Genomic DNA, 24,323 nt, shown 5'->3' on the forward strand with positions numbered 1-24,323 from the left:
TTCTTCGCTCTGCGGAGCGGGCTTTGGCCACAGTAGGCGCACATCAACCATGTGGGACCTTATCAAATGCCTTTTGAAAATCTAAGAAGATGGCATCCACTTGCCTACCTCTCTCACCAGATAAAAGTAAATCACGTGTAAATAATCCTAATTGGGTTTCGCAGGAGCGGGTTTTCCTGAATCCGTGTTGATTGTCACTTAAAAAGTTAATATTGTCTAGGTGTCTCATTATTGAACTGACAATTATGTGCTCTAAGATTTTGCAACAGATGGAAGTGAGAGATATAGGTCTGTAATTACTGGGATCCTCCCTGTCACCAATTTTAAAAATAGGCGTTATTTGCGCGGTTTTCCAAATCTTAGGTACTTTGCACTCTGTGAGGGATTTTTTAAATATAAATTCAAGGTACGGGGCAATGTTTGGAGCTAAGTGTTTTATCCTGTCCATGACGGTCTCTGTCTCTCTTCTTTCATCCTGGTACTCGATTTTACCAACATAATATGATCCTGTTATAATTCCCTCTATGTTGCGACAAAACTAAGGTATTCTTTACCTTTCTAAAATTCCGCATTTAGCTTGCAAACTTCGGGAACCACGAGGCCGCCAAATGGATTCCCCCTGCATACCCATCACGCTTACTCTCCTCTCGGAGGAATTTTTAACAAATCTGGCGGATTTTCTATTTATCTTCCCCAATTCTTTAGTTTGTGTTTTCTTTCAAAAGCAAGGAGCTGGAAGTGAAAAGATTGAACAGCCTGAAGAGAATAGGAATGAATGCCTGAATAAGGAAAAGATTCACGGAGGAATTAGTATGCCAGTACCGATTGGTGTAGATATCGATTTCTACGTTGAATAGCGCCAGGAAAATTGCATGTGGCAAAGGCATTTAGGCTGGTAAATATCCATTAAGAGTCTACTCATGGGTTAAGCGTATAAAAGATTCATTTTTTTAAGATAACCTTGAATATCAGAAAATTGGAGAGTAGGCCAAGTTGATGCTTCTTGATTGAAGAAAATGAGAATCAGAAAATCAAAACTCAGCCGCGTTGGAAACTGAGGGAAAACTAACTCTTGACGTCTTAGATGGAATTAGAACACCAATAGATTGGAATGTAGGAAATATTCAAGGTGCCTTTGCTTTCTCTTTAGATATCTACATGTATGAGCTGTAGATGAGTTGGGGTACAAAATTAAGTTGGAGTAGAATAGGAAGTAGGATAAATGGTGAATAAAGAAAGTTTTCAACCCATGGATATTAGAATATTAGTTGAATAAATTGAGATATTTACATGAGTTTTGAAAATTTCTTCAAGAATAAAATTTAAACTTTGGCCAGCAAAATATTTGGGCAAATTATCTAGCCAACCATAAGCACTTCGAGCAAAATGAAAATCATACATTTGGTTCAGCATACACCAACAAAAACATTTCTACATCACAGACAATTCCCGGCAACAACAATAGTCGGCCGTGACAAGTACCAACTATTAAATCGCAGTTGAAAACTCTAATTCAGTACTGGATGCCGTAAATAAGATGTCACCAAAAAATGGGCGCGGTTTTCTAAGTCTGAGTCTATTGCCACATTTAAAAGTGGTTGTCGTAGTCAAGATTCACAACTCCGTGTCATTTTCCCAAAGCCAACTCCTAAAAACAGGACCATTTGAACAACGATACAGTATGAGCGAATAAATGAGCGCCCACACGAGAGACAGGAAATCCTGGGTAATTTCCGTGAGGTAACAGAAGGAAGGGAATTGTATTTTACAAGTGCCTAGTAAAATATTACTAAGGTTCTATAATTATAATGGGAAGAATGATTCCAGAAAAAGTTTAAACGTCCATATAATTTTACATAATTGAAAATGAGGATGATTTGGGAGTAAGCCACCCTAATTGTTCAAAATGGGAGTCTTTCTTGTGTGTTATCCTATATTTTCTTATCTTTTCAAGATCAAATACTAGAGAGCAAAGATAAATAGTGCTCTTTTTTCTCTAGAGAAAGAAAGAAAGACTGAACTCCGGGTTGTGATTGTCAAGAGGCGTGCATGGTAAATGTGAGGTTCGGTCAAGTCGGCGAGACCTCTCTTCTACATCTACATCTACTTAATACCCCGCAAGCCGCCAAAAGGTCGTGTGGTGAGGGGTGTTAGGACACCACCCGTAATTTAGAAAAGAAAAAAAAGCGCATGCAAAAACCACAAATTCATGCATCAACAAAAGACATGACATACATTCATGCAAGAACATTTACACCCCACACACATGCAAGCACTCAAACTACCAACTAAAAATAACATGCACCTGAAAGTATGCCTAAAATCTTTGCAATTTTTAATTTTGTTAACCAACTAACAATAACATACAACTTGTACATATGCACCTACAAATATAACTGATTCTTTGTTATATTTAACTTTGTTCCAACTTATAAATTAAATGTTTTTAATATTTATAAAGTGACTTCGGTTTCTTACTATTATGATTTCTGATCGTTTGGGGAAAGAATGAGTATTTGTATTTATCTGTATTGCAATCTATCTCCCTTATTTTATCTTTGTGGTCTGATCTACCTAAGTAGTGTGGGGCCATTATAATTCCTTCAGTGCCTTAGTTAAACTCGTTTGTTCTGAACCTTTCTAAAAGTCTAAGCCTCGCTTGTTCTCTCCGCACTTCAAGTGGTTCCCAGCCTAATTCCCCTAAGAGACCTGTCACACTTGTGTTCTTATCATAACAATTTTTAACGAATCTAGCGGACTTTCTCTGGACTTTATCTAATTCTTTTTGCCAAATTTTCTCCCAAGGATCCCAAATACATCTACATCTACATCTACATAATACCCCGCAATCCGCCGCAAGGGCGTGTGGCGGGGGGTGTTAGGTCACCAACCGTAAAAAGGAAAAATACCACATGCAAAAAAACAACACGGAAAATTACACCCACAGCAGCGCACACACTCATGCAAAAATCCCTTCATCCAATACTCATGCAAGCACATATACCGCAAAACAACTAAAAAACTGCGCCCCATGATGCAGCACGAAAGCCATCCTACAACACGGAAGCCAGGACACAACAAGCAAGAAATTGAAACACCACATGAAAATGCACCACGAAACACTCTACCCCCAAAGAGTCTCTAAAAGGCAGGGAATGCGACCCAACGTTGCAGGTAGCAGGAATTTGCCCCCGCGGAGAGGGACGAGGGATTGAAAGGGAAACTTAAAAACAGATGAACAGAACATGAATGAGGTCATTCGGAAAGAATGGGTTATTATAGCAAAACACATAAGGTTAGTGGAAGAGCATGCATTTAAATGCAACTAATTATTTTTTAGACGCTGAGGGTGGCAAGTGGAATTTTTGCTATCTATAACCGTGCAGTTGCTATCCCGTATTGTCCGTGGGAAGAAGGAGTCCTTGAGTCGGCTAGTTCTGGCATCTATTTCCCGAATTTTATATGCATGATCCAAGCGACTAATGTATATAGGAGTACGAAAAAAAAATACTTGCGGCATATTCCAAACGAGGTCTAAGTAGAGCAAAATAACACCTCTCTTTAACTTTTTCATTACATTTCCCCACCTCCCGTTTTATGAAGCCATGTTTCTTTAAAGCTGATCCGCATATTGTCCTGATATGTGCTCCCCATGAAAGGCGTGGTGTTAGAACTACCCCAAAAATTTAACTTGATTGGCCGTAGTCAGTACTGAGCACTCTATTTCGTAGTTTATATCCTGTTCGCCGCGTCCTTTGTTCCAAAATTTCAAAACTGCGAATTTATCTATATTAAGCGTTAATCCCAATTTATTGCACCATTCCGAGATATTGTCTAAGGCTCTGGAGAGTAGCTCGCGATCTAGTTGGCACCTTATTTCATAACAATTTTGAACGACTCTAGCGGATTTTCTCTGGACTTAATCTAATTATTTTGCCAAATTTTCTCCCAAGAATCCCAAATACTTGCGGCATATTCCAAATGAGGTCTAACTAGAGCAAAATAACACCTCTCTTTAACTTTTTCATTACATTTCCCCACCTCCCGTTTTATGAGGCCATGTTTCTTTAAAGCTGATCCGCATATTGTCCTGATATGTGCTCCCCATGAAAGGCGTGGTGTTAAAACAACCCCCAACTATTTAACTTGTTTGGCCGTAGTCAGTACTGAGCACTCTATTTCGTAGTTTATATCCTGTTCCTCGCTTCCTTTGTTCCAAAATTTCAAAACTGCACATTTATCTATATTAAGTGTTAATCCCCATTTATTGCACCATTCCGAGATATTGTCTAAGTCTCTAGAGAGTAGCTCACGATCTAGTTGGCACCTTATTTCACTGTATACTGCCGTGTCGTCAGCAAATAACCTCAGATTGCTACCGACGTGTGTGCTTAAGACATTAATGTATATTAAGAACAGAAGAGGCCCTATTACATTTCCCTGGGGGATGCCCGACGTTACATCTCTCTCCGTTGAGCACAACCCAACTATGACTACTATTTGTTTGAATTTCACAAGAAGTCTCTAATCCAATTAATTATTTTATCATTGATTCCATGGTATTTAAGTTTATGTAACAGTTTATTGTGTGGGACTTTGTCGAAGGCTTTTTGGAAATCCAATAATACTGCATCGACTTGTGTGTTGTTTTCTCCCGATCGAAGTATATCGTGGAAGAAGAGACCAAGTTGTGTTTCGCAAGATCTGCTTTTCCTAAATCCGTGCTGGTTGTGGATTAGTATTTTCCTGCTATCAAGAAATCTCATAATGTTAGTGACAATTATGTGTTCCAATATTTTACAAGAGATCGATGTTAAAGAAATGGGTCGGTAATTGGTTGGTTTATCCCTATGGCCGCCTTTGTAGATGTGAATTATATGGGCTAGCTTCCAGTCGGGAGGCACTGAGCCTTCTTCTATCGATTTTAGAAAAACAATATGTAAAAATGGGGCAATGTCTTCAGCTAATCCCTTTAATATTCTAGCAGGTATTTCTTTCGGACCAGGTGCCTTGTGTGCTTTGATGCTACGGAGCAGATGTACAGGGTTCGTCCGGAAAATTAGTGTACTGACAACTGATTTTTTCCCGCCGCTCCAGGCGCGCCTAGCACCGCTCTGACGGGCTGCGATTGGAGGGGGGTATGTTGGCAAGCGACGCTGAAAAAGGCAGTCGGCTCTGAGCTGTGGTGTAGTGAGGAGCTCTGTTAACGCGAACATCCACGCTCGACCCACGCCACGGAACGCGATGCCGAAGTTTTTGGAGCAGCGTTATTCCATCAAATATGCGGTAAAGCTTGGGAAATCGTCTACCGAAACTGTCGGTATGATTAATCAGGCTTACGGGGAGTCAGCCATGTCCAGAAACATGATCTTTCGGTGGCACAATATGTTCGTGGAGGGCAGAGAAGAGGTCGACGACGAGTCTTCGAGAGGTTCCCGATGATGCCTTCGCGGAAGCGTTCCAGGAATGGGAAGGCCGCTGGAACAAGTGTATCGACTCACAAAGGTCCTTTTTTGAGGAATATTAGGTTAAGATATGTAAAAGTGTAATAATATTTTTTTCCTGAGCTCAGTACACTTATTTTCCGGACGAACCCTTTACTATTCCCTGCTTGGTGAGTGTAAGATCGCTCATGTTTTCCCCGGGTGGGTGTGGAGGATCGTTTGGTGCGGTTGTTTTTTTATTGTAGACGCTCTGGAAAAAATGGTTTAGAATATTTGCCTTTTCACGCTATCTGTAAGGATTTCTCCAATTTACGTCTTCAAAGAATGAACAGTTGGACGTTTACCCGCTTTGGTCGGGGATGAGGGCAGATCGCCGGGAGTAGTCGCGGAAGCAATGTCAACCCTCGTCTCGAACGCGGTTACCTGAAGAAAACCAACTGCCTTGATGTCCAATCGAAGCCAGGCTTATGTTCGGCGCTTCACCCAGTTAAGGGCGTGCTCACGGGGACCACATCGCGGAAGTACGAGTATGTAGCCGGAGTGGTCTGTGCACCTGGATAACCGTCACGGACTAGTCATAGTGGCAGGGAATAAATCTGATTGAGCCAGGCCTGGAGGGCTACGACAGGCAACCCGAGTATCTATTTGACATGCTTTAGAGGATATGCTTTCGCATCGCCGATGCGTCTCATATGCCTTATAAATGTCTGCAATCAATCACATGACATTTTAGGCTTAAAAATTTTCAACGTTCCTACCGACGATATCCTTAGTAACATGTGAAATAGCTGAAGTATGATGTGCACAATGATGCACCAAAATATTAAGCATATTTGATCGCTTAATTTTTCTGAGATTTTTTCCAAGAGAAGTTACGTTACAAGGGCAAAAGGAAAACCGACGCTTTCCGTTAGTCAATTACCTTTTGTCATTTCCACGGATATGCATTCTGGCCTACAACAAGACGCAATTAGGCAGTCCACATCATCATATAGGGTGGAGTGGTAAAGTTTAATGGAAGCAATGCAAAATATACTCGTTTAAATAGAAATCAACGAAGTTCCGTAAGTTTTTTATGGAACGCCCAAAACATACACTTTGCCGGCGGGCTATGTGAAATAATAATTAAATCACGTATGTTATGTTATCATTTCCCATAGTAGGGGGACCCCATGGTCTCGGAGTTTATAAGGATTTGATGAAAAGGTTACGTTTTATATGGTAGTTACTTCTACTATCCCTGAGTCAATCAGCTCAGATGAGTTCTCAGTGGTACATCAACGAAGGCCTTCAAAATGAGAACATATTCGTTGGGATGGATGACCAACAGCACGTGAGGCGTTCCCTTCTGTTAGTTCATCAGGGGACATTTTTTGTAAAAATGAGGTGTGACCTTGGAGTACACTTTGACCAACGCAGCACTCCTTGGAATACGATGGCGGGGGAGCGAAGAGGTGATAGCTTCTCAGCGGGAGTGACCCTAAACTCCGCCGTCCCGTTTCTTTGGCGGGTCTGTCGCATTTCCTTATCCTTCCTACGCATCTCTTGAATAGCGCCTTGGCTCCGGGCCAGTCCCATTACCTCGCGCTCTCGTCACGTCAGACTCCCTCCGCCCCCCCCCCCCGCTTCAAAACCACCCGTCGCTCTCGCAGAATGAAGTCCTTGCCTTGCGTCCCTCCCGCCACGTAAGCCCTGGAAGTGGACCGCCCCCCTTCCCCCGCTCATAGCTCTACATCTACATAATACCCCGCAAGCCGCCGCAAGGGCGTGTGGCGGGGGGAGCTCTATCCCGCTAGGAAATTCAAATCTCATGCAAATGGCCCGTGAGGGAAACGTGTTGCATTGCCTGTATTCTTTCTTCTCCCTCGCAGTGGCCATGTCCTAAGGCTTCCCTTACGCCCCTCTCCATTGCCGACGAGCTCCACTTTTCACTATCCCATACCGAAAATTGTTCACGTCGCACGCGCTCTAACGCGTTCTCTAGATGATGATTTGGCGACAGTGAGCGAGTTATCAATTTCTTTTCGGCCAAATTACCCGGACATCCAGTCATATACATCTGCATGTACTCAATATCCCGCAAGCCGCCCCCCACACCCCCCTGACTAAATGGCCAATTCCGTTTGTACTCTAATCAAGGTGCAGTATGAAATGCCTAATATCGGGTCATGACTTCGTAAAATAGCATGTTTTCTGTAACAGTTTGACGTCGTTTATAAAATAAACAGTCTCTATGAAGAAATATATGCTTTTTAATGGCGACTATTTTGAAAAATAGGTGCAAATGTTAGTAACCAATGTGTGTGGCACTGCAGTGGTGGGACCGGTTTGAGTATTCGACTCCGTCATTCTTACTTACCTGGCGCAGGGGTAAACCAGTTTTTTTTATATTCTTGGACTGGTAGGGACACATCCATTGCCCTCGGGACGTGGATAACTCCATCTGGAGAATAAATTTTAATGTATATGTTACTAATTATGTGAACAAAAAGGTGGTTCCCTCAAGGTGAGGCCTGTCCATTGCACTCCGGGAAGGCTGACCCTTGTGATTGCCCCAAATGTGGGTAAATCGGGCGTAAAATTTTTTGGTAGTAGGGACTGCGTTCGCGCTGTCCCTTAAAATACGGGGATAGCAAATGGTTCATCTCGTGGTTTTCTTTGGTCTTGGGAGCACGGAAAGAGTTCCCAAACGATTTTGGTTATACATGGTTGAGCGTAAGTGAGTTCTGTAGTACCGCATGGGATCCCGGCCGACTCTCCCTCATTCTTCAAATCATAACGCTGAAAATGTGTTGTCGACTCCAGATTACTCATTGGTCATACGGTTATCAAAGTGATGGCTACGATTACCCAATAAGAGCCGGGTGGTGTTGGACGTGCATAAGCAATTACAATCATGACACCTCTACACAATTATTGATTTGACCATGCAGTGGGGGAAAGTAAATCACACCAAAGAAAGTACTCGCATGTAAGAATATTAAATTACAGGATATATTCAAGTAGTGCGGGAGTCCTCGTGTGTTTTGTTGTCAAAACCTATTCTTTCCGAATGACCTCATTAGTGTTTTGTTCATCTGTTTTTAAGTCTTCCCTTTAATCCCTCGTCCCTCTCCGCGGGGGGCCTACCCGCTACCTGCAGTGTTGCGTCACATTCCCGGCCTTCAACTGTCTCCTTGGGGGAGAGCGTTTTGTGTTGCATGTTCCTGCGGAGAGGAGTTTCGCCTTGCTTGCTTGTTGTGTCCTGGCTTGCGCCTTTCGTGCTCCATCCTGGGGTGCAAGTGTTTGTTGGTTTATGGTAAAAAGTTTGCATGAGTGTTGGATGAAGGGATTTTTGCTGGAGTATGTGCGCCGCTGTGGGTGTAGTTTTCCGTGAAGTTGATTTTGCATGTGGTATTGTTCCCTTTTATGGGTAGTGACGTAACACCCCCCACCACACGCCCTTGCGGGGTATTATGTTTATGTGATAAGAAAATAGCCTCAGATTCCTACTAACGTGGACGCTTAAGTAATTAACGTTAATTTAGAGCATAAGTGGTCCTATTACACTTCCCTGAGGGGCGCCCGAAGTTACATCTCTATCCGTCGAGCACAACCTATCGATGACTATTTGTATGCGATTAGACAAGAAGTCTCTAATCCAATTAATAATTTCCTCATTGATTCCATAGTGTTTACTTTTGTGTAACAGGTTATTGTGTGGGAATTTATCGAAGACATTTTTGAAGTGCAGGAATACTGCATCGACTTGTGTGTTGTTTTCTCCCGATCTAAGTGTATCGTGAATGAAAAGACCTAGCTGTGTTTTGCATTTCTAAAACCGGCTTTTCCTAAATCCGTGCTGGTTGTGGGTTATTATTTTCCTATTATCAAGAAATCTCATAATGTTAGTGACGATAATGTGTTGGTTCATCCATATCTTAAATTTTTGCATTGTAAGTCTATTTTCTCTGAGTAAATGTTCAGGGTAGTCGATGTAAGGGCCATGATGCGTCCTGCAATGAAAATTTGGGTTTCCTTATAAATGAAGTTGGTGTCGTTAATTCCTGAAACAACCTTGGAAACCCGATGCGACCCTAAGGCCGCATTCATTACTGATTACTCAGTTATTTGTAATGAATGCACTGCAATATAAAGACATAGTTTCGCGATCATCACATATTATTTATTATTGTTTTTATTAAAATGTTTTCGAATTCTCTTTCCTTTCAATGTGAACTCTATTTTGGAATCGTCCAATTCAGGGTTCGGATTTGAAGCCGATTATCCGTTTAATCCCAAACGCTTCATCTACATCTACATCTACATCTACATAATACCCCGTAAGCCGCCGCAAGGGCGTGTGGCGTGTGTCGCCCTTGCAGCGGCTTGCAGGGTAATATGTAGACGTAAGGGTGATGGACTTAGTCCTTTGTATGGCTGTGGAGAGGTTTCGGTAAGATGGCTTTGAATAGCTCTCTCCAGGAGATGCCATATGCTGAGGACGCATAGTGTTAGTATATGTACATCTACATCTACATAATACCACGCAAGCCCCCGCAAGGGCGTGTGGCGGGGGGTGTTAGGTCACCAACCGTAAAAAGGAGCAATACCACATGCAAAACAACAACGTGGAAAATTACACCCACAGCTGCGCACACACTCATGCAAAAATCCCTTCATCCAACACTCATGCAAACACATATAACGCAAACCAACAAAAAACTGCACCCCAGGATGCAGCACGAAAGCCATCCAACAACACGCAAGCTAGGTCAAAACAAGCAAGAATGTGAAACATCACTACCGCATGAACATGCACCACAAAACACTCTACCCCCAAAGAGTCTGTAAAGGGAATGGAATGCGACCCAGCGTTGCAGGTAGCAGGAATTTCCCCCCGCGGAGAGGGACGAGGGATTGAAACAAAAGAGACTTAAAAACAGATGAACGGAACACGAATGAGGTCATTCGGAAAGAATGGGTTTTTATAGCACTAGGTCACCTCCAGCTAATTTGTAAGCAAATCCCGTTGATCTTTTAAAGAAATTTACCACTGAACATTTATTATAATTTAGAGTCAATCCCCAGTTAGAACACCATTTAGTAATGCAATCTAAATCCTGCTCTAGAATAAAACGATCCTCATCCCCAGATATCTCCCGATAGATCACCGTGTCATCTGCGAACATCCTAATTTTACTTTTCACTTCGCGGTTCAAATCGTTAACAAAAATCAAGAAAAGCAACGGCCCGATCACACTTCCCTGAGGTACCCCCGACGTGACTCGAACGCTGTCGGAACTAGCGCCATCAAGGACTACCCTCTGTTCCCGCTCTGAAAGAAAATCTTTAACCCAACTTATGGCGCCCTTGTTTATACCCGCGACCTTTAATTTATGAATGAGTTTACCGTGTGGGACCTTATCAAATACCTTTTGAAAATCTAAGAAGATGGCATCCACTTGCCTACCTCTCTCACCCGATAAAGGTAAATCATGTGTAAATAATCCTAATTGCGTTTCGCAGGAGCGGGTTTTCCTGAATCCGTGTTGATTGTCACTTAAAAAGTTAATATTGTCAAGGTGTCTCATTATTAAACTGACAATTATGTGCTCTAAGATTTTGCAACAGATGGAAGTGAGAGATATAGGTCTGTAATTACTGGGATCCTCCCTGTCACCACTTTTAAAAATAGGCGTTTTTTGCGCGGTTTTCCAAATCTTAGGTACTTTGCACTCTGTGAGGGATTTGTTAAATATAAATTCAAGGTACGGGGCAATGTTTGGAGCTAAATGTTTTATCACCCTAGCAGGTATATTTTCGGGACCCGGGGATTTGTTGGGTTTAATCTCATTAAGCAATTTTAGAATTCCTTGTTGGTCCACTGTTATTTTTTCCATGGGTGGAGTATGTATTGTTTCTTGGAGATATGCGGTGGCAACATCATTCGAGAAAACGCTTTGGAAGAATGAATTTAGGATGTTAGCTTTACCCTCACTGTCTGTATGAATTATATTGCTACAATCCCTTAAGCAAGCCACGGTTTGTTTACTCCCATTTACTTCCCTAACATTTGACCAGAAAGCTTTTGGGTCAGTGTCCAAATGCTCGCAAAGTACTTTGCGTTTAAAGTCCAGTAAGGCGCTACGTATTTGTGTTTTGGTTTCAATTTTAGAGGATTTATATGTGTCCCATAATTGTTTATTCTCAGGGGATGATGTGTTCACGCCTGCCCTCTTTACCCTAGAGTGTAGCATTCTCTGCTTTCGAAGGGCTTTTCTAACGTCTTTATTGTACCACCTGGGGTCGCGATTTGCTTTAACGTATTTTATAGGTATGAAATCTACGATTCCTTTTTGCATGATATTGACAAATTCTGTCCAAGTTTTTTCCACGTTGACATGACTTAAGCGGGTTTTGAACTCGGGTAGTGAAGAGTTTAATTGATTGGCAAAAGATTCAAAGTCTGCTTTATGGTAATTATAAATTTTTCTTTTTGGTTTAATGATCTTTTTTATTTCTATGTCCAAGTGGACATTAATTGCTTTATGGTCACTCAACCCCTCATCAGTTGATACACTAATAATACGTTCAGGCGTGTTTGTAAGAAATAGATCCAATATGTTCTTTCCACGGGTGGGCATGCGTACTGCTTGATGGAGGGAGTTTCTTTGAACCAATTTTATCATGGAATTGCAAGATTCGCGATCGCGGGTCCCAGATTTAACGATATTGTTGTCCCAATCTATACCAGGGAGGTTAAAGTCGCCACCAATTATGTTTATGCTGTTATTATATTTACGTGTAAAATTGTAAATTTGATCGTTGAGGGTGTGAAGTGTTTTCAAATCTGAGTCTGGAGGTCTGTAGAAAGAGCATAAATTTATGTTGGGTTGATTGGTCCGTAGTAAGGTGCACCAAACACTTTCTATGTTATTATTTTCAAATGAAACTTGCCTACTTTCAAAATGACTTTTAACTGCCACGAAAACCCCTCCTCCGGGTCTTGTATCTCTAACGTGTCGGTAAACTTTGAAACCTATTGGGAAAATTTCTTGGTCATTTATGTCATTGCACAACCAACTCTCTGTGCCTAATACTATATCAGCGGAATGAGTTTGGATTATGTGTTCTAGATCCGCTGATTTGTTCTTGAGGATTCTGCAATTTATAACAAGTATAGTTAAATTATTTTTATGTTGAATAACGTCCTTATTTGTGCCTGCCTGTATTTTAGGACGCCTTTGTGGGGAAGTGCGTGTCACATGTCTTTCTAAATCAATGCCAGTGTGTTCGGTGACTTTTATATTTTTATTAATAATATTACACGCGCTATCCCCAGATGTTACTGACCCACTAAGTGACCAGCCCTCTATCCTAAAAAAGGCCTACAGTGGTCGAGTATCCTATCCGCTACCTTACTCGCCGCTACCGCCGTGTAATGGACCCCAGATCGGTTAAGGGGAGTCCTGCAAGATCGGAGGGTTGGTCTCAGGTCGACGAAGGAGGCTCCTATGTCCGAGCAGAATCTCGATAGTCTCTGGTTTATGCCTTCCACTCGGCTCCAAAGCAGAGACCCGCGATCCTCCCTCGGAACGATGCTGCAGACCGTTAGTCCCAGCCGAACCCCCTCGACGCCCTGGACGCGCTTCACCTCGGAGCTCAGTTCCGTAAGGGAACGGAGGACCTCCTCGGATCCACGGTCCGTGACGTCGTTGGTGCCCACATGGGCCACGACCTGCAGCCTAGAGCACTTCGTGCCTTTGACCGCCGCCTCGATTGCTTTCGTCACCTTAGGGACTCCTCCGCCTGGTATACACCAGGCGGTCACCCGTTGATCGGCGCCTACGCGGCGCGCCCTTTCCCTCAATGGAACCATTACACGACGGACATTAGAACTACCTATTACTACAATTCCCTCCCTTCCCGTTCCCTGACCTCTTACCCTAGGCAGTGCCCTCGGAGTAGGGGTAGGGGCTGCAGGTACGGTGGTGCTGTCATCCGACAGCACCTGGTACCTGTTGGAGACGGAGATGGTATCTGCCTCCACAGATGTGATGGATTTGTGTTATTGATGTTGTGGATGATGATTGCAAACGATTAGCTAGTTGGTTCAGTTTACAGATCGATTATTAGTGGCACTTCATAAGTCGGAAGAGGGCCGGAGTGATCACATTCAATGTGTCATCGATCCTTCAATGCCGGAATGAGCTTGTAAGCAGACACCCACTTAGGCTTCATATTCCTTTCCAAAGCGTCTACCCCCCGAAGAGACTGTAAAAGGCAGGGAATGGAGTCCAGGCGCACAATGGCGACCCTTTTATGGGTGGTGACCTAACACCCCCGCCACACGCGCTTGTGGCGCCTTGCGGAGTATTATGAAGATGTAAATGGGTACAAACTCATTTGATGTGGGTGTTGTTGATTGCTTGAAAGTAGATGGAGGTGTTAAGCACAAATATTTCCGCGTAATGTCAACGTATGCGTTGCTTCGTTTATATAGTTTTCGTTTGTGTGTGGTTTGTTATCCGTAGTGTGCGGTAGTAGTAGTTTATTTTAGCGGATTGTGGTGGTTTTTGTCCTTCGACTCTGATTGGTTATCGGTGAGTGCTTTCCTTTTTCTTGCTATCTTTTTTTTTTGACCTCTGAAAATCAGACCTTACTTAAGCATCGTTTTTTCCGCTTGGGCTTCATGTTCCTTTCCAAATCGTAACTTATCGAGTGAGCTAAATTTAGCTAACCACTATGATAAATTTTGGCATAGTGTATACAGGTTAGCTTTTGTTGGGAACTCGGTGGTTTAATTAGGATGGCTTCATCTAGGTCCCCTGTTGCCATGCTCGAAGGCACTTGCGAATGCGCGGGTTTAAGGGCCTGTATCGTCATATTGGAGAGGATGGTGCGGGAGCTTCGATCGGAGATCGCCGGCCGGAGGGCTCCCCTCAGGAGACATGGTGCTCGGGGTGGAAATACGAAAACCCGCCACGCCCATAGGGATGCACGGATTCGTCCGAATGCTACTCGTGGCTGGGCGATTAGAGACCTACCTCGTGTCCCATCTCTCAACGAAGGAGTGTCTCACGTCCGTAGGTCGGACGATTGAAGGGTCGTCTCTCGGGGCAAGGGGAAGGTAACGCTGCGGCGAGGATTGGAGTCTGCGGAGGCAGATACCATCCCCGTCTACCAACAGGTACCAGGTGCTGTCAGATGACGGCACCACCGTGCCTGCAGCCCCTACCCCTACTCCGAGGGTACTGCCTAGGGTAAGGCATCAGCGGTCGGGGAGGGAGGGAACCGTTATATTAGGCAGTTCCAATGTCCGGCGTATAATGAATCCGCTGCGCCGCAGAGTCCAACAGAAGGGATATGTTGGATTCTTGTCGTCCTGGTGTATACCAGGCGGCGGGGTACCCAAGGCGACGCTGGCGGTGAAGGCGGCCGTCAGTAATACGGGCTGCTCCAAGCTACGCATTGTGGCTCATGTAGGGACAAACGACGCCTCGGAACGTGGATCTGAAGAGATCCTACGCTCCTTTAAGGAGATGCACTCGGAGGTGAAACGAGTCAAGGCAGAGTTGAATGTCCCAATTAAATTAAGTATATGCAGTATTGTGCCGCGTGTAGACCGCGGAAGGTATACCTTCAGGTGCATGTGTATGTAAGATGTAGTTTGAGTGTTCGCATGTGAGTGGGGTGTAAGTGTTCAAGCATGAATGTATGCCACGTTTTTCTTTGTGGATACATGATTTTGTGGTTATTGCATGCGGTTTTTTTTCTTTTCTAAATTACGGGTGGTGTCCTAACACGCCACACGCCCTCACGGCGGCTTGCGGGGTATTAAGTAGATGTAGATGTATAACTAAATTTCATAAACACAAAAACACAATCAGCTAGTACATAATTTACAATCCAAGAGTGATGCCAAATCCTGACATCTATAAATTAATTATCTATACTGCATCCATGTTAGAGTATATTGTTCAATGTTAATACAAATCTCATCCAAGTTAATTGTTTGGATGACGCACAACCGAGAATATTAAAAAAATTCCATGTCCCTACTTTTTCTCCAGAAAGGTATTTTTTATCGACCAAAATTAACTAATAAGAATTTTTTGGAGGTTAATCAACATGTGGTTTATTTCTGGAAAACCTCAGATTTCAGACGAAACCCTAAAAATTGCGTGGTTATATTGACACAGCTTTAAACTCGGTTATCATAATGAACAACTCCTGAGTTTGAAAATTATTTTGTTGCCCTATGATACATCGGTACTTCTATGCCATACATGTATAAGATAATAAATATAAAAATTCGGCATTTCATTGGCTGTCATCGGCTACAATCATTTGCTACTATCTGTGCTCTTATATTTTAGTTTTTAGTTAATTATGTCATCTCTAGATATGTTTTGTATCCCTCCTTTCCAATAATATGTCGACTACCTAACGCAGATTTTTGTCAAGTCTTCTGTCTATTTCATCTTCAGCACAATCCCGAGGCATCAACATTCTAATTCCTTGAATTCAATTTCTTTTGCTACCGTTTCTCCAGCTTCTGTGTCCCTGATCCACTGAAAACTCATTTCCATATTACGCAAGTAAGCTTTTAAGTCCATTGCTTATTTCAACTACACTCTTGATTTTCCCCGGATTGCTTTTTAAATAACTCTTCATTATCCTAATTTTATGACATATACGTGTGGAAAAATGGCATAGTAAGCTCTTATTATTTTTTGAAACTAGGAATGAAGTTATTATATGAACAATTCAATGGAATGTTTTAATAAATAATATCTTATTTCTGTAATGGATAAATTAATCATGTACACAAACTGATTTTACTACTCCGATAAATTATGCGTGTTCTCGATCTCTACTCTCTGATAGAATCATGTGATGGGTCCCTAATTAACAAGCATTAAAAGCATTGCAAAAGCTTGTAACATAAAAAATGTAGAAAAAATGAAGTATTTAGCCATCAGGTATGTGACCAAATCTTAATAATTAAAACCCAAACCGACTAATTTAGTCATTTTTCTGGTATATACTGACTAGTAATTGTTGGGAGGAAAGACAAACATGTCTTCGGTAAAATTAAAGGAAATAATGCGTGTAGCTTTCAAATGAAACATTTGATAGTGCATGGGAATTGGAACGCTGTGGGTGAAGTGAGAGAATTAGATCACATAGAGAGGTGACTACAATTTAGGAAAATGTAATGACCGTGGGGTGAACAAGAAGACGTTCTGCCGGAGACAGGGTTTAATCATAACGAGCGCCTGGCTTAAACACCTACGTAGACGTATATATACGTGGAAAATGCCGGGGAAGTCAGAGAGATATCACTTTGATTATATTATGGTGAGGGAGATTAATCAACAGTGTGATTAATTCGCACAGTTCCCCGAAAGTTGATGGAGATTCAGAACATAATTTAGCACTAATGGAGTGTAGCGTTTGCTTTAAGAGGATAAAACAGGGAATATGGATAAGGAGATGAGGAAGAGAATGTGGAAACAAAACGGAAAGAAAACTGAAAAAAGTACCTGGAGAAATTAGAAATATTTACTAGACAAACGAGAACAAGAGATGAAAGATGGGCTAATCTAAAAAAAATGATATCGAAAGTGTAAAAAGAAATCATAGAACGTGCAAATAGGAAAAGGAATTCATTACTCAGGGACGAGATGATTAGTCGAATCGATAATAGAAGGAAATGGCAGAATGCAATCACAGAATGACATATTTATTTTTTTAACAAATCAGCCAAAAACAGCACAAGGGCTTTTACACTGGCTGACAGGCAATACATATAATAAACATTAAGAAAACGAAAGGGTAGGAGCAATAGACAATAATGAAAAATTAGCAAAATAAATGTCAGCTATAAGACAGCAGGAGAGCACATACACAAGCAGAGAGGGCTAAGTTACTATCCGGCGTTTAAGGAAGGAGGTGAAAGCGGTGAGAGAGGAAGAGAGGTCTAGGGAAGGATGCTGAATGTTTAGGGAATTAAATGTAGCGGTAAGTAGATGGAATAGGGAATGTTGAGAGATCGAGAGACGGAAATTCGGAGTCTGCATCAGACTTATGCTACGTGTTGGTCGAGGGGGAATGCTAATTGAGAAAAGAGTTCCATTGAAGATGCCATGTAATTATTTTATATCACATAGCAATCGACGGTGGTAGATATGGGAAATACTAAGAGATGAGAGAGTTAAGCCCCGAGTTGTATTTTTGAGGGAAGGGATACAATAACAAGGGAAATGGCAACAAAGAAATAAAGAGATCTGTTGAGTAAGTAGTTTGAGAGGCGGCCGACCAGATTGGTGAACGCTATTCCAAGATTGGGAGGACACAGCCAAAAAATACCGTCCTAGGGGCAAGAGGATCACGAACACCAGTGTGGTGATAAAGTAGGCCCACTGTTGGCATCTCTTTTCCGAGAATCCTTTAGACGTGCGTGCGAAAGGTGAGCCTCGCGTCAAAAATTACACATAAATCACAGTGAGAAATGAAAGATGGGATAGGGTTATCCGAAAGAGTGTTCGAATGCGTAAGTGGCTAGAGCTTTAAAGAGGTCATTAAAGCTGACTTTGAGGGATTAATGCATAACTACCAATCGGAGTACCAAGCAGTGACGGAATTAACGGCAGATTGTAGGGAAACGGCCTCAGATGGGCAATCAATCTGTTTGAATATTTTGCAATCGTCTGCGCAGAGCAAAATATTACATACAAGGCGGACGGCACAGTCAATAATGTTGTCTAAGTAAAGTGAAAAAAGGAGAGGGTCAACGACACTACCCTGTGGTGCCCCGGGCGGTACAGAAAAAAGAGTGGAGGAAATGCCGTAAATAAGAACACGGTGTTTGCGAGAGCTGACGAAGCTGCAGAGTAAAGAAAGGAAAATGTCATGTACTACTCTGTCCAATAAATACGTGAACTGTGGTAATAAAAACTTTATTTTGCAAAGTTTAATCTACATCGATTTTGTTCCCTTCAAAATAATCTACATTCATTGCCCTGCACTTATTTCATCTTCTTTTCCAGTGTTTAAAGCACCCATGGAAGTCCTCGGCAGTTAGACTTTTTAGTTTTCTGATCGTTTCTTGCTTTATTGTGTCCACATCTTCCCAGTGATGTCCCATCATCACATTTTTGCATTTTGGGATTAGTAAAGATTAAGGATGATCAAGGATGATAATGAAATTTTTTGCCAGAAACTACATCTACATCTACATTATACCCCGCAAGCCGCTGCAAGGGCGTGTGGGTCACCAACCGTAAAAAGGAACAATACCACATGCAAAACATTACCGTGGAAAATTACACCCACAGCAGCGCAAACACTCATGAAACAATCCCTTCATATCCAACACTCATGCAAACACATATACCGCAAACCAACAAAAAACTGCACCCCAGAATGCAGCACGAAAGCCATCCAACAACACGCTAGCCAGGGCACAAGAAGCAAGAATGTGAAACACTACTACCACATGAACATGCAACACAAAACACTCTACCCCCCGAGGAGACTCTAAAAGGCAGGGAATGCGACCCAACGTTGCAGGTAGCAGGATTTTCCCCCCGCGGAGAGGGACGAGGGATTGAAAGGGAGACTTAAAAGAGATGTATTCAGGAAGTTCTCTCGGGTTTCCCACCGGGTCAGCGGGGAAACCCGAGAGTACTTCCTGAATACAATACGCCGGGAAAAACTGAGATCCTTCATTAAAAGAGATGAACAGAACACGAATGACGTCATTCATCTACTTCTGCATCTACTTAATACCCCGCAAGCCGCCGCAAGGGCGTGTGGCGGGGGTGTTAGGACACCACCCGTAATTTAGAAAAGAAAAAAAAACCGCGTGCAAAAACCACAAATTCAATACATCCACAAAAAAAACATGGCATACATTCATGCATGAACACTTAAACCCCACACACATGCAAACACTCAAACTACATCTTACATACACATGCACCTTAAAGTATATCTAACAGCTTTGCAGTGTTTAACTTTGCTCCGACTTGTAAGTTCAATGTTTTCAATATTTCTAAAGTGACTTCGGTTTCTTACTATTATGACATCTGATTGTTCGGGGAAAGAATGAGTATTTGTACCTATCTGTCCTGGAATCTATCTCCCTTATTTTATCTTTGTGGTCTGATCTACCTAAGTAGTGTGGGGCCATTATAATTCCTTCAGTGTCATAGTTAAACTTGTTTGATCTGAACCTTTCCAAAAGTCTAAGACTCGCTTGTCCTCTCCGCACTTCTAGTGGTTCCCAGCCTAAATCCCCTAAGAGATATGTCACACTTGTGTTCTTATCATAACAATTTTCGGAAGGAATGGGTTAATATAACAAAACACACAAGGTTAGTGGAAGAGCATGCATTTAAATATAACTAATTATTTTTTAGACGCTGAGGGTGGAAGTGGAATTTTTGTTACCTATAACCCTACAGTTGCTATCCCGTAGTGTCCGTGGGTAGAAGGAGACCTTGAGGCGGCTAGTTCTGGCATCTATTTCCCGCATTTTATATACTATATACGATCGAAGCGAGCAATGTATGTCGGAGTACGAATAATTTGCGAGACCTCGGTGCTGAAACATGCGGATCTGAATTTATTTCATAATTTCAATCTTGCATTGAATCGTCTCTCTTCCAATGATTCCCACCCCAAATCCATAAGTATTTCGGTTACCCTTTGCGTTTTATCGTAAGAATTTTTTACAAAACGGGCTGCCCGGCGTTGAACCTTCTCAATTTCCCGAATGAGATCTTTTTCACTCGGATCCCACACTCTACATGCGTATTAAAAATGAGGCTTTACAAGAGCGTGGTAACAAGATTCCTTGACCTTCGAGTCACTTTTGCCGGCAATGCGTCTAATAAATCCCAATTTTTTATATTCTTACCTTTACGTATGTGAGTCCCCAAAGTTAATTCTGTAGTGAATGTATCACATAGGTATTTTACCGTATCAACTACTGCTAGGTCACCTCCAGCTAATTTGTAAGCAAATCCCGTTGATCTTTTGAAGAAATTTACCACCGAAAATTTATTATACGAGCGTCATCCGGAAAGTAGTACCCGTTCGTGCCGCATGAAGTGCTGACGACGCGAGTAGCCGCTGGACGAGGTCAGATAGCTTCAGTGGCTTGTCTGCCTTCTCTGAGCCAAGTTGCGTGACGCTAGCATTGCCTGTGTTGTTTCTGTGATTGTTTACAATGTTTAAAAAAATTGAGAACGCCGCCAGTTGTGAAGTGAGGGCAGTGATTAAATTCCTCAATGCAAGAAACGTTCGCCCATGTGATATTCATCGCCAATTAAAGGAGGTGTATGGAGACAATGTAATGGACGAGTCGTCTGTTCGGCGGTGGTGTCGCAACTTCAACATGGGGAGGGGGAACACACACGACGATGAGCGTTCGGGGAGACCGTCTGTCATTACAGACCAACTGGTGAGCTCAGTTGACGAATTCGTGAGGAACGATCGGCGCGTCACAATTGATGACATCTGTGAGCATTTTCCCAATGTTTCTCGAACAATTGTTCATGAAATTATTAAACACCATCTGCATTATGCAAAAATTTGTGCAAGATGGGTCCCTCGCGTATCTCAATGAGCTGGCGGCGAAGGACTATGCAGCAGGAATACAGAAACTTGTCACACGTTATGACAAATGCCTTAATTTGCTTGGAGATTATGTTGAGAAGTAGTTTAAAGTATCCTCTTTCAAATAAAATTTTTTATGTTTGTTAATATTTACTTTTGTGTCTTTATTTCACGAACGGGTACTACTTTCCGGATGACCCTCGTAATTTAGCGTCAATCCCCAGTTAGATTACAATTTATTAATGCAATCTAAATCCTGCGCTAGAATGAAACGATCCTCATCCCCAGATATCTCCCGATAGATCACCGTGTCCTCCGCGAACATCCTAATTTTACTTTTCACTTCGCGGCTCGAATCGTTCACAAAAATCAAGAAAAGCAACGGCCCGATTACACTTCCCTGAGGTGCCCCGACGTGACTCGAACGCTGTCGGAACTAGCCCCATCAAAAACTACCCTCTGTTCCCGCTCTGAAAGAAAATATTTAACCCAATTTAGGGCGCCCTTGTTTATACCCGCGACCTTTAATTAATGAATGAGTTTACCATGTGGGACCTTATTAAATGCCTTTTGAAAATCTAAGAAGATGGCATCCACTTGCCTACCTCTCTCACCAGATAAAAGTAAATCATGTGTAAATAATCCTAACTGGGTTTCGCAGGAGCCTCATTTAGAATACGCATGCAGCGTGTGGGATCCGAGTGAAAAAGCTCTTATTCGGGAAATTGAGAAAGTTCAACGCCGGGCAGCCCGTTTTGTAAAAAATTCCTACGATAAAACGCAAAGCGTCACCGAAATGCTCATGGATTTGGGGTGGGAATCATTGGCTGAAAGACGATTCAATGCAAGATTGAAATTATTAAATAAATTTAGATCCGCATGTTTCAGGACCGAAGTCTCGCAAATTATTCGTACTCCTACATACATTGGTCGCTTGGATCATGCATATAAAATTCGGGAAATAGATGCCAGAGCTAGCCGACTCAAGGACTCCTTCTTCCCACGGACAATACGGGATAGCAACTGCAGGGTTATAGATAGTAAAAATTCCACTTGCCACCCTCAGCGTTTAAAAAATAATTAGCTGTATTTAAATGCATGCTCATCCACTAACCTTATGTGTTTTGCTATAATAACCCATTCTTTCCGAATGACCTCATTCATGTTCTGTTCATCTGTTTTTAAGTTTCCCTTTCAATCCCTCTTCCCTCTCCGCGGGGGCAAATTCCTGCTACCTGCAACGTTGGGTCACATTCCCTGCCTTTTAGAGACTCTTTGGGGGTAGAGTGTTTCGTGGTGCATTTTCATGTGGTGTTTCAATTCCTTGCTTGTTGTGTCCTGGCTTCCGTGTTGTAGGATGGCTTTCGTGCTGCATCATGGGGTGCAGTTTTTAAGTTGTTTTGCGGTATATGTGTTTGCATGAGTATTGGATGAAGGGATTTTTGCATGACTGTGTGGGCTGCTGTGGGTGTAATTTTCCGGGGTATTTTGGTTTCAATTTTAGAGGCTCTATATGTGTCCCATAATTCTTTATTCTCAGGGGATGATGTGTTCACGCCTGCCCTCTTTACCCTAGAGTGTAGCATTCTCTGCTTTCGAAGGGCTTTTCTAACGTCTTTATTGTACCACCTGGGGTCGCGATTTGCTTTAACGTATTTTATAGGTATGAAATCTACGATTCCTTTTTGCATGATATTGACAAATTCTGTCCAAGTTTTTTCCACGTTGACATGACTTAAGCGGGTTTTGAACTCGGGTAGTGAAGAGTTTAATTGATTGGCAAAAGATTCAAAGTCTGCTTTATGGTAATTATAAATTTTTCTTTTTGGTTTAATGATCTTTTTTATTTCTATGTCCAAGTGGACATTAATTGCTTTATGGTCACTCAACCCCTCATCAGTTGATACACTAATAATACGTTCAGGCGTGTTTGTAAGAAATAGATCCAATATGTTCTTTCCACGGGTGGGCATGCGTACTGCTTGATGGAGGGAGTTTCTTTGAACCAATTTTATCATGGAATTGCAAGATTCGCGATCGCGGGTCCCAGATTTAACGATATTGTTGTCCCAATCTATACCAGGGAGGTTAAAGTCGCCACCAATTATGTTTATGCTGTTATTATATTTACGTGTAAAATTGTAAATTTGATCGTTGAGGGTGTGAAGTGTTTTCAAATCTGAGTCTGGAGGTCTGTAGAAAGAGCATAAATTTATGTTGGGTTGATTGGTCCGTAGTAAGGTGCACCAAACACTTTCTATGTTATTATTTTCAAATGAAACTTGCCTACTTTCAAAATGACTTTTAACTGCCACGAAAACCCCTCCTCCGGGTCTTGTATCTCTAACGTGTCGGTAAACTTTGAAACCTATTGGGAAAATTTCTTGGTCATTTATGTCATTGCACAACCAACTCTCTGTGCCTAATACTATATCAGCGGAATGAGTTTGGATTATGTGTTCTAGATCCGCTGATTTGTTCTTGAGGATTCTGCAATTTATAACAAGTATAGTTAAATTATTTTTATGTTGAATAACGTCCTTATTTGTGCCTGCCTGTATTTTAGGACGCCTTTGTGGGGAAGTGCGTGTCACATGTCTTTCTAAATCAATGCCAGTGTGTTCGGTGACTTTTATATTTTTATTAATAATATTACACGCGCTATCCCCAGATGTTACTGACCCACTAAGTGACCAGCCCTCTATCCTAAAAAAGGCCTACAGTGGTCGAGTATCCTATCCGCTACCTTACTCGCCGCTACCGCCGTGTAATGGACCCCAGATCGGTTAAGGGGAGTCCTGCAAGATCGGAGGGTTGGTCTCAGGTCGACGAAGGAGGCTCCTATGTCCGAGCAGAATCTCGATAGTCTCTGGTTTATGCCTTCCACTCGGCTCCAAAGCAGAGACCCGCGATCCTCCCTCGGAACGATGCTGCAGACCGTTAGTCCCAGCCGAACCCCCTCGACGCCCTGGACGCGCTTCACCTCGGAGCTCAGTTCCGTAAGGGAACGGAGGACCTCCTCGGATCCACGGTCCGTGACGTCGTTGGTGCCCACATGGGCCACGACCTGCAGCCTAGAGCACTTCGTGCCTTTGACCGCCGCCTCGATTGCTTTCGTCACCTTAGGGACTCCTCCGCCTGGTATACACCAGGCGGTCACCCGTTGATCGGCGCCTACGCGGCGCGCCCTTTCCCTCAATGGAACCATTACACGACGGACATTAGAACTACCTATTACTACAATTCCCTCCCTTCCCGTTCCCTGAC

General features: G+C 42.5%; 1 non-coding gene across 1 annotated transcript; it reads left to right on the forward strand.

Moving 5' to 3' along the window:
* The first annotated feature begins 7,896 nt into the window (after window positions 1–7,896).
* LOC139686165 (U1 spliceosomal RNA) lies at window positions 7,897–8,062 on the forward strand. The gene has a single exon (XR_011700313.1). It is a non-coding gene; the product is annotated as a U1 spliceosomal RNA (small nuclear RNA).
* Window positions 8,063–24,323: the final 16,261 nt, after the last annotated feature.

Source organism: Hetaerina americana, unplaced genomic scaffold (genome assembly GCF_022747635.1).
Source record: "Hetaerina americana unplaced genomic scaffold, ioHetAmer1.1.p SCAF_13, whole genome shotgun sequence".
NCBI lineage: Eukaryota > Metazoa > Arthropoda > Insecta > Odonata > Calopterygidae > Hetaerina > Hetaerina americana.